This window comes from Haliaeetus albicilla, chromosome 28 (assembly GCF_947461875.1).
Source record: "Haliaeetus albicilla chromosome 28, bHalAlb1.1, whole genome shotgun sequence".
NCBI lineage: Eukaryota > Metazoa > Chordata > Aves > Accipitriformes > Accipitridae > Haliaeetus > Haliaeetus albicilla.
Genome location: NC_091510.1, coordinates 15,003,048 through 15,014,961, shown reverse-complemented (window position 1 = coordinate 15,014,961; position 11,914 = coordinate 15,003,048). Strand labels below are relative to the sequence as shown.

At 41.1% G+C, this 11,914-nt stretch overlaps 1 protein-coding gene across 2 annotated transcripts in view; it reads left to right on the top strand.

Moving 5' to 3' along the window:
• The first annotated feature begins 466 nt into the window (after window positions 1–466).
• Window positions 467–11,914, top strand: part of FRS2 (fibroblast growth factor receptor substrate 2) — a 59,130-nt gene continuing 47,682 nt past the window's right edge. For both annotated transcript variants that reach the window (XM_069773662.1, XM_069773663.1), the window contains exon 1: window positions 467–604. The gene's annotated coding sequence lies outside the window, so the exon portion shown is untranslated. The remainder of the gene's footprint in view (window positions 605–11,914) is intronic.

Here is an 11,914-nt window from a genome sequence, read left to right as displayed (position 1 = left end):
CCTTTCCAAACCTGTGCGCGCTATTACAGCCTTAATTCTTTTTTTTTTTTTTTTTTTACCTGAGAAACCAGTAAGACCCGCTTCGTGGCCGCCTCCCTCACAGCTGGCCCCTGCACCGCTTTGAGGCGTGTTCTCTACTGCGTGCCGCTTCCCTGGAGAAGCCCTGCCCGCTCCGTGACCGGGCCGGGGCCGGGTGACGGGGCCGGGTGACCGGTCTTGGACCGGGGACGGCTGACAGGACCGGGGCAGGGTGACTGACAGGGCCGGGGCCGGGGCGGGCTGACAGGGCCGGGGCCGTGTGATTGACAGGGCCGGCTGACAGAACGGCTCCGCCCCCGCCCCGCCCCCGCCCCGCCCCGTTCAGCGCCGCCCGCGCGCGCCCCCAACGGCTCCCCGCGGCGCCCCCGCCCCCCCGGCTGCTGCTCCCGGAAGGCGTTCGCGCCGTGCCCCGGAAGTTGTCGCGAGGCAGAGTCCGGCCCAGAGCGAGGCCCTGTTGCTGCCGCTATCGGGAGGCGCAGCCGTTACCCGCGGGGGCCGCCGTCTCTCCCGTCACAGGCGGCCCGGCCGGCTCGGCTCGGCGGCCAGCGCGGGGCTCATGGCGGAGGTGGGTGCTGGTCCTTGTCCCCCCCCTCCCTCCCCTCCTTCTCGCGGGGGTGCCCAGCCGGCTCCGCTGGGAGGGGGCGGCAGCGGAGGCTCCCGGGGCCGGGCCCGGCTCGGCTCGCCCGTGGGCGGGAGCGGCCCCGCGTTTCGCCTTCTCCCGTGGGAGCCGGGCTGGGACGTGCCCTGCGGTAGGACCTTGGTCTCTTTTCCCTGGCGGGGCTCGCTGTGGGGGTGGCACTGGGGGGCTGCGGGCGGGGGTGGAAGGCCGCTTGGGAGCGGGGGGGGAATCGCCGCCTTGGTCTGGGGAGGGAGGGAGCGGGGGTGGGCGACCGGAGCGTGAGTTTAAAAAAAAAAAACAACAAAAGACGAGCCCTTAAAAGTTGTGCTGGCGGTGGGGTCGCTGGGGGGGCAGGTCTGGCGCGGGGTGGGGATGCCGGCGGCCTGACCGCCCGCCTCTTCGGGGCTTGGTGTGTCTGGTAGTTCGGTCTCGTCTTCTGTGACCTGTCAAGCGCTTGCCCCTTCCTCCAGGTCGGCTGCTTCTGCCACACGCCTCTCCAGACAAGTGCGTGTTCCACTCCTCGTCGCCGAGCGAGTCCAGGGGCTTTCGAGGTGTGAGCCCTGAGACTAATGCAGAGCTCTGTCGGGTCGGTGGGTTAGGGCCGGTGGACAAGAGCTTTCCGAGGGGAAGGGGGTCCTCTGGGCTTTCCACAGTGGTGCTGTGTGTATGAATGAAAGGGATGCCTAGCCCGCTTGCTCGTCATTTTAAGCTGCCCTTCCTCGGACATACCCGTAGATGCGAACGTAGGAAGGGTAGATCTGAAGAGTCGCAAAGGTCAAAAGGTGTCTCGGTACTCGTTTGACTCGGTTCTTCATCTAAACTTGATTTTCTGGAAAGTGAAAGCACGTTTTCTCATCTTTCTGGTCACTGCATCTTGTGCAATGTTATAATGCATAAGAAGTGATAATTATGAGTAGAAATCTCTAGGAATGTTGTTGGACTGTGAGTTGAAAAGAATACCATTATTGCAATGAATACATACTGTAGAAGTCAGGGTTGATTTTAGTAAGTATTGAAAAAGTTTCCAACTCTGGTTTGGTATTAATATTTTTAACAAGTTTTTTATTTGTGACTTTTTTGAATAGTCTTCGATTTTTTTTAGCTTTTTTTTTCACTTGCCAAGTGCTAGTGACAAAGTAACATATAGTGTAATGAGCAAAATAGTTTTCCGAATAAATATTTTTTAGCTTTCTTTAAGGGTGTTAATGTTAGCAGTGATTCTACGGTATGAATCTGTCATTAAATCTGCTCTGCTAGCTCTACAACATATTTGCATTTAGGGGAATTAAAACCTAATTTTTTTAAGATTTCTTGCTGTGTTAAAAGTGATTCGGTATTAAGATATGTGGGTTCAGATCCAATAAGCATCCTGTTTTCTTGTTAAAGTCAGCAGAACTGCCAGGGAAGTTCGTTGTCTGTTTTCCTCGGTTAGCAAGTGCATTTGAAAAAGCACACCTGTCTACCCTTGCTTAAAAAGAAACCTGTATCAGTATAAATCACCAGTTCAAGTCCAAAACCTGTTAACTCCATTCCAAATGGAAAGTGATTAAGAATATTATTCCTTGACTGAGATTCCCTGAGTTTATTTGCCTCTGTGTCAAGAACGGTTTGAAAATGCTTTTTGAAACAATGTGCCAGCAGTAGTATGTGTATCTGGTTAAATGGCTTTCCAGGGTTTTGCTCACTTTCCAGTTCAGCGTCTTGTCTTAAATGTTCATGGTGAGTTGCAGTCAAAACAAACTGTTCTCATTTCTGTATAATTCTTATAGGCAGAGTAGTTTGGAACACTTTTTCATCATACAGGAAATTTCTGTTAAGAAAGGTTGTCTTAAATTGTTGCAATGGGCAGGTGGTAGTTTGTGAAAGAATCTGTCTTTGTAAGATGAGAGTTTCATAGACTGTAAAAATATAATATATGGCACTTGGGAAGACTGGTTTGTGGGTACATGAATCTGATTCTGCACTTGGTTACACAGTTTTTGAACTGTAATGTTGATACGTTTTGTCTTTTGAATTGATAGGGTTATGTTTCTTTTCTTTGTTAACTGAATGAACATAAACAAATATATTTACTTGCCATGGAAATAATTCCCTGCTAAATCTAACAATCCAGAAATAAATCCTATTGTTTGGAAGTTAGCAAGATCATTGCTAACAGTCTGTCTGTGCTCCTAGTTACGATACTTTACTGTTCAAAAATTAGCTTGAAAGTCGCTATATCCATGTTTATTAGGGGTCTGATTCTGATCTCACTGAAATGAAATTCACTCCTGAGCAGAGGGGTTTGTAAGACCACTTTAATCACCTAAACCTTTGTTTAAATTCCTTGTAAATACTAAACTACAGTTAAGATAATACTTACCATGACTGCATTGGTTTTATTACGTGTATGTTCTTCCTGTGGAAATATCTGAGGTGATTTAATCAGTGATATTTAAAAAGAATATCTGGTGAAAGTATCAAGATAGAGTAACTAGTGCTCTATCTTCATTTTGTTAAACACAAAGAGCGAAATTGGTTAATGCAGTGAACTGGCCTTGCTTCCTGCTGCTTGTGCCCCAGTAGACTATGGCTGCTTAGGTTTCTGAAAAAAATTTGTACATGGTTTGCTCTTAGGAACAAATTAATTAAAACGATCATGTTTAGCCGCTCTGGCAAGTTCAAATTTAAAATGTGGCGGTGTACGAGTGTGTTTCCACAGCATCACAAGCCGATCAAAATTGGACCTTCTGCCTTCCCAGCCTCCTTCCTCCTCTTGCTTCCTTGTGCCGGTAAGGATTGCACCCGGAGCTGGTTCAGGAAGCTGAACTGGCTGAAAACTAGCAACTTTTTTTTTTTTTTTTTTTTTTTTGGTAGAGTTAGTTTTTAATTGACTTGGCGCCCTGAACCGACTCACCCTACAGTTGCATACCTGTCAGTGGCTGTGTGAGCAGAGAGGTGTGAGCCTGATGTTACGGGACTCCAGCTTGCAACCTACTGCTTTGCATAGGCGTACAGCTGGCATAGACCAGCTCCACCATTGAAAAACATGGTCCTGTTTGTTTCCACCCCGCTCTGCTGCTTCCTCCTTTGTGCAGGCAAATACTTGTATGGTTATGTGGTGAACTGGGTTGAGGTTTGAACTAACTTGGAGGAGGGGCAGGGAGGGGAAGGTTAGGTTTAAGCTGGATCAGTTTGCTGCACAAACATTTGTGCTGGCGCAAAGATGGGGGTGGAAGCAAGCAGTAAGGGGAGCAGGGTGTGTCTGTTTCTTTTGGTGACAGTGACACATTATGCCAGTTTAAAGTATATTCGATACTGGCCTCATTCAGTGAGGTTAAGCTTGTATGGCATTGAGGGTTTGAAGACATTGTTCAGTTATGGTTCATGGGCTTATTTACATCTAAGACCCCTTAATCCATGGCAGTGTGTCTCTGATTTCATAATGTACTTTGAAGGGATTTTGAGGGAAGAATCTGGCCTTTTGTATAGTAACTAACTTTTTTTAGTATTTTTATTTGGTACCTATTGTTTCATTTAGCGGTACTTAATGGGAAAAATACGCTCCTGTTTGTAACTGCTCTTCATCCATCAAATTCTTGAAATGATGAATGTGTTCAGCCTGTATATTGAGTTTTTAAATTTAAAAGACTAAAATCAGAAATAATGGTGATCAGAGTGTCCACTGAGAAAACTGCAAGGTATTTTGCAGTAATAAGTAGATTAAAAAAACCCAAATGAACAAACCTATGAAAATTATGAGGCTGACCTAAGACACATATTATAACTTCAGACAGTTTCCTAGGAGGCAGTGTGTGACTTTTCTTCTTAAGTAACCATTTAATCCATTTAATGGTTAGTGGTTTTCAAAATCTGTCTTAAGGCTTTCAGGCTATCACAGAAGTTGTACTTAATGTTTCAGGATATGGATAGGCATTGATTTTTTTTTTTTTTTTTTTGGCAAACATCTGGGAAAATTGTAGATACTGTGTCCCCCAGTCATTTGTCTCTACTGCTCTGCCATAGATTACCATGCTTAATGATCCTTTCCACCAAAGAAGCTGTATGCACTGTTACATGCTTTAGGCATGATCAGCAGTTAAATGGACAATATTAGCTCAGTCTACCTTCACTGGTCAGTTACCTTGATTAATTTTTCCTGAACTGGATTAGTGTGCTCTTATATGGTATGCTCTCTTGCAAGTCTGTATGGGTGGTAACCTCTCTTTGCTGGGTGGCAATGAGTAACTCTGGGCAGTAGCTACTGCTGGAAGAGATGACCTATCTGCAGCTTTTCAGTGACGTTTTCTGAAACAAATGTAATGAGTGTTATTTTTGTCTGCTACTGAATGACATCATCTTTATCAAAGCTATTTGAGGAGCTGTTGGCCGAAAACTGCTGTCCAGAGATATGTAATTTCACGCAGCGTATGCAGATGATATTTTAGTTATGTATAAGTTGTAGAACAGCAGTCCTAATATAACAGACTTTGAAATTTTCCTCTCTTGAGCATCATCTTTTCTTGTTGGCTCTTCTGTGTAATCAGTGTTAGATGTGAACGTTCTTTTTGAACTTGAACTGGTGATAAATTGGTGTGTGGTGTTTTCTCATGGAAATATGTATGCCATGTAAGTATGTGTGTGTATATGTCGTGTTCTCCAAGTATAGCGTACTCTTCAGTTTCCTCTTCACTGCTTCTGGCAGAGTGGCAACAATCACGACAACCAATTTAGTTCAATCTTTATTGAGGCCCATCTTCCTGCAGCCATGTGATTCTCCAGAATTTCAGTCTTTCCCTCAAGCTTGAAATGACAACAGAAATAATTATCCCTTGGGTTTAATAAAAAGAACTAATAACTTATTTCTGATGTTTATACAATAAAATTTCATGATTATTGTGTGTTTGGGACTGACTATATGCATTCTTTTCTAATTAGTGGAAATGGTGTTGTGATTACTGACTGTTTCCTTCTCTTGTCTTAGAGTAATTTCATGTCTTATTTGTTCTTCTTCTAAAATGCTTCCATGTCCATATGTGGGGTAGTGAGATGAGAAACTTCTTGTCACATGAGCTGTACTTAATCTGTCACTGACTTCTCAGGTGGTCCAGGATAATGCCTAAACTTTTTGCCTGAATCTCAGTTGACAAAGTAATACTAATATCTGTGTTAGGCAATGTGTTCCTCTGAATTACTGCAAGGATAAAATTGCTGTGTTTTGTGTCGTTGCTATCATAGCCGCCCGTGCTGGATGGCCACCTTTATTTACTTCAGCTTCCAGGATCAGCCACAGTTACTAGATCTGCCACTTCTTCTCACAGAACTGTGGGGTTTTTTGGGTTTGGTTTTTTTTTTATGTAAAGGTTGAAGTTCAGTGTCGGCTGTTGGTAGAAACACCTCTGTGTTGGTATGTTTTTGAACTGAGATTTTTTAAAAAAGATTCTAAATGTAGGTTTTAGCTCATCCTTTTTTCCTTTATTTAAGATAAACATGTATCTTACAGAAAAATTTCCTGCTATTCAGCTTTTCCTTGTACATGTGCCTGTTAACTTTTCTGTTGAGGAAAATGCGATTCAGAAATACTGTATGAATTGTCTATGCTTGTAATAAAAGCTGAGAATTATAGGGTAGTGGGCATATCTGAGATAGTGATAGTTATCCTGGACTGTACTCCAAACTCAGGGGAGAATGGGGCACCGTGTTTTTAGTCTGAAGAACTGACTTCTTTCCCTTGGCTTTTCTTCATAGTGATTTTGGTCCTGGCAGGGATGAGATGCTACTGCTGTCGTTCATACAGTGGTGACGGTTACTGTAAACCACTGATCCGTTTCTGTGTGCTGACTCAATGGTGAAAAGTTGCTTTAATTTCCTGCCTTTTCAAGGGTAAAATAGACTCTCTATCCCATACGCCGGTACCTGGATTCCTGTGTTTCTAATGGGAGATGCAGAACTTTGATCCATCTCTCACTGGAGCTGCAGTTTAAACTGGTGTGTTGATATTTCCACTGTTTTCCTGTGGCTGCTGCCAAAGAAGTTAAACTGCGTAGTAGTTCTTATCTGCTGGGATTACTCACCTTGACAACAAATGAAGCATTTGTCTTTCAAGCAAATTTTTTTAAATGCTTTGCACAGGGATATTACCTTCTTCTGTGGTAGTAATGACACCTGGCACAATATACAGGTGGGGACATTTCATTCTTACCATAATCCAGTCAGTAAAAGTGATTATAGTAACACTGCTTGTTTAGAATCAGAGAATATCATGAGTTGGAAGGAACCCATTATGTGAACATTGGAAAGATATTCATCCGCACAATATTCGATGTGTTTCTGAGGTGGAATGTCTTTATTTCATGACTTGCAAGATGTTTGACAGGGTGGAGAGTTGACTGGTTTTGCCATGCCTTAGGACAGTGTGACATCTTTTTCCCAAATGGAGATGTTGAAGCAGTAGTTTTAAAGGGGAAACTCCCACTATTTTTTTTCTCCCTGCAGAAATGCAAACTTTGGTTTATACATAAACTTAAAGCGAAAAATGTTCTGTTCGATCTGTGTTCGATCTGTGTTCGATCTTTGTAGCAATGTATGTAATGCTGAGCTTTTCTGAAGGGACAGCAGTAGCTTTTTGCTTAGCCGCACAGCAGAGCAAAACAGAGCTGACTGTGCAGCAGTTATCCTTCAGACATGTCTAAATTTTTCAGTCTATTTATGAGTATCAACAAACACTTTGTGCATACTTTTGCCATGCGTTGAATGCTTCTATTTTCCTTTAATTTAGCTTAAAACTAGTAATGGAATTCCTGAGGTTTTGAAAGGAATAGCTCTTGGCAAGCCTAGAGTTTTGAAACCAAAGGCAAATTAAGATACCAAGCAAACACAGGGAGGGCTACTTCTTCAGGGAAGTATGTTAAGGTTCTTCCGACATCTTAGAGTTTGTTGTATATATGTTTTTAAAAAGCATATATCTCTTTTAAATTACTCCTTTAAAGCACAGTTGTTGTTCTTTTTCTTTAAAAAAAAATCTTACTGGAATACAAGAGGACTTTTTTTTTCCTTTGATGTCACTCAAGTTTAGCCTTTCCAGCCAACCATTAGAAGTAGAGGGTGTACTACTGCTTTCTTTGTAGCTGTCTGTATTTGTCAGTAACTCAAACACTGATTGAAGCATGTAATTAGATTACAAATTTTAGTTTAAATAAAATATGCTCTTGCTTTTAAATCACCACAATAATTGTAATTGAAAGTAGTTGTTATTATGCATCTGTCAGGTGGTACAATAATACAATAAAAATTATTTACATTTTCAAAGTGTAGCTGTGTTTTTTATAAAGTGTATAGCTAAGGCGCTTGAGCTTTGTGGGAATAAGAGGAGATAGGATGTAGGGAAACTTGCCTGGCTGTCACAGCCTTGTCCCTCTCCGGCACCTGTGGTACTGCTTGCTGAAAGCATCTTCCCTCTTTTGTACCCTCTTCCCACTAATCCCAAGGCGTACAGCATTCATAGAAATTTTGCATGCTATCTCCTTTATTTAGTTTACTGCATTTCTTTGTAGAGTTTTGTGGCTCTATGTGCCTTCATTCAGTCCTGCATTTCCTTGCAGTGTTTCTTATTATCATAAACATTTTGAATGTCCCAGAGCTCATTATCATCTCTCTCAAACTTAACTCATTTGCTTGCCATTTGCAATGCTGCTGACAGCAGTATAATCCTCTCTTGCCCAGGGCAGTTGTTGGGGAGTAGCCCTCTTTTTTTCCTCTTCTTCTTGAATCCACAGTCATGTTTTATTCATATCCTTCTTCTTCCTTGTCCAAACAACATTTTCAAGAGCACGTTTTCTTATTCTGTCTCTGCATGAAGTTTAAGCCTGCATCTGTCATCTGGAGTACTCCAAGTACCTCCTCCCTCTTCTCCTGATACTCCTATCTTTGCAATCTGTTTAAAATACAGCTGGTATGATTTTTCAGTATTCTGACTGCTAGCTTTCCTCATCAAGCTAAAGCTCATTGTCTTTGAATTTGAAGACCTGCAGCTCGTATTTCTGCATCATATTCTTCTTTTCCCCTGCTACTTCTGGCACTCAAATCTGTCTTTATTTCTTCCCCTCCCCCCTTTCAATGTCTTTATTTATGTTTCATGTCATATTCTTCACTTTGATTTAGGAAACTTTTGAGTATAATTGTATGTTACATATGTTAATGCTACTACAAGAGAAAATTATTGCACCTCTGACTTTTCTTCACGGCTATTAGAGTATCCTGTTTTCTCTCTGCTTATATAGATAAACTATGTTTTTATCTACCAAAGCTGACAGGGATGCATGTTACCTTTGGATCTTTTCCTGTAGAGACCTGTGAAATGTGTGTTGCTGTATATCTTCCAAATTTGGTTTGCTTGCCTGATCACTATACTTTCTACTTTTGGAGTAAGCAGAGGACCGGTGGCATGCTTTAAACTGTGTTGTGCAAGTACAGTGTCAGATTTTGTGGACTTTTATTATTGTATGTGATTTCAGTTAGTATTTTTTCTGCACTTGGCAGGTTTCTTTGGTGAGTTAAATCAGATGTAATCTGCAGCTTTAATTTAAATGACATACAAATTGAATTAAACTGGCAATAAAAGTAGTATTTAAGTGCCATGTCCTATACTTGACTTACTGCAGAACTAAAGCTAGTATTACCAGAGGTAATGTTTGGGTCCCGTCCCCCGTCCCCCCCCCCCCCCCAATAAGGAAAGCCAAATGACTCAAGTATTTTTTTTGTGTCTCATGAAACTTTGGGACACAAGGATTTTGTGGCTTGTGTTTTGGTTTTTGTTTGTGATGGTGTTTGTTTGGTTTTGGTTTGGTTTTTTTTGAGAAAGTTGAACTTTTGGGGCTCATTATTTGAATGTTTTTGGCTGGTAATACAATGAAAAAGTAAAACAATTATAATAGTTAAAATAATAAATTTTAACACATAGCTTGCTGTACCTGTCTTAGAAATGTTTTAGGATAGCAGAGTTAAATCATCATGAATCTCTTCTGGGTCATGGCAGCTGCCTTGTGTTTCATTCACTTAAAATCTACTGAGTAGACTTTCATGCCTTGAAACTGAGAGTGCAGCGTATGTGTAACTCACCAATTTGTATTGCCATAAATGTAAAAAGACTAGGGCAGTGGTGGTTTTAGTGATAATTCTCTCAGGTGTACAAATGTTAATGCTAAATTAAGACGGATGTTTCGTATCAGTCTATACAGTATTTGTGCAGCTAGACTGGAAGTAGTCTTAAATTCTTAAATAATTGGTCCCTCCTTGAAGATTCCTGAAAGCATTTAATTGGCAAGTGTTTGGATGCTCTGTGAACGTGAATGCCTACTTTCTTATCTTTCTGATAGCTGTCTCTTTCTTCATTTACTGTGTAAGTTTTAGGCAATGGTATTCAGTTCCTGAGAGAGCTTCCTCTGCACTAGCAATTTTGCTAGGAAGGGTACCATTATGTTAATCTTTATTATTAAAAGGCATTTGGTTAAGACATTTTAGATCTTAAAAAGTAATGAACAGACTAATATTAAATACAATATTATCCAATAAATTGTTCTCTAAACTTGAACTTTGTGGTATTTATTTAGTATTATTACAATAACATTGTTGTGCCTATACTTAGAGAAATTGTGAGGAATACATGCCAATCGGTCAGTCCTGCAACTCCAGAGAGTGCTCCATTCCTAAAAATTGCTGGACTAGAAAAGAATGTATACAGGAAGGGAAAAAGGGAATGTGCTACACAGGCTTCAGACAAACTTTTATTATTTTTTCTGCCCTTCTCCTCCTTTTTTTGGTAGACAGGTAGATGGGTGAACCTTTCTTAGCCAGTGCGTGCGTAATCCCTCCCCGAGTTCCAGAACTTTTTCTGATAACAGAGGTGGGGAGAGGATTTCCAGCTTGTCCTCTGGGTCTAGTTCTAGAGCAATGTGTGTTTTGTCTCAGAGGTACAACATATACCAGAAACTTAGATAAGCTTCTAGTTTCTGTAAGACTCTGAGTTTAAGTGTATATTATGACTGTTATTATAAGATACTTCTGGCCACTTAGAGTCTTGAAATATTTCTACTAGTGAAGGGCAACAAAGTGCCCTTCAAAATCTAAAGTTCAAGTTATTTGTCTTGGATTTTCTGTGCCAACACTGAATGTGGATCATCTGACCTTCACAAATGTGTTTTCTTTTACTGTGACTTTAGTCCATAAGTGTCAGTACGTTTGCTTAATAAATATGTATTTCTTTCTGCTTCAGGGTTCCTTGTTCTGTTAAGTCCCTATAAACTGGCCCCTAGAGCACAACTTTATGTGTGTCTGCTAAATTTAAGTTTACTTCCCTTGAAGAGTTTGTGTTTCTTATGTCAGCTGTAATATAGAATTCTATTTGTTAAATGGATGTAACTTACTAATTTTAAATGGTGTGGGTTTTAAATAGTTTCATATCAAAGTGAAGAGTAGTTTAACATTGTCAGTAGTGTGAAATGAAAAAGAAAACTACCTTTCTGAAGGTTTGATTGTGCCAATACCATATCAGTTTAGCATTTTTCTGTGAATTCTTCACTGCTGATGGTAAAATAAATCAATAACATTTATTTATACTACAGCCTGTCCCCTATCCTGTCTCCCCGCTCCAAGGACACAAGCACCTCCGATTTACCCTGGGACTCAGCCTAAGGCAAGCTGTGAATGTTTGTGTCCAGGTTTAAATATTTGTGAAATGTTAAGGTTCACAGGTACAAGCGTGTAAAAAATTAATTGGCAAGCAGTTAAATTTTTATGTTCACATCTCACCTCTGATAGCTTCCTATGCTCTTATCTATTGATAAGTAAATTGGAGCACAATTTTGAGTGTGTCTGTTTATTTAGATTCTGATTCACGTAACATTTTGCTTAGTGTTTTGGCTTCTCATTGAACTGTAGGTGACAAAACTTAGAGAGATATGTAGCAAGAATAAGGTTCCACTTAAGCATATGCCGGTCATTTTGGAATTTACTGGTCTCCTTTACTAAGCTGTCCTTAGGAAGGATGATTTCTTTGGAGTTCGGAGTAGGAAGATGTCTGAAGAGGAGGAAACCTCCTCTGTTCAGCTGAGGCTTTGAGGACTGACTGAAGTACTTAATGATAAATAGTGTACTCTAGGGAAGGCTCTTAATAAAGTGATTAAATGTTGACTACCATGAGATACTTTATGCTAATAAGTAGAGTGATATTAACCGGTTATGTGATAATGTCAAACTGCTCTTGCATTGATTATAAGGTGA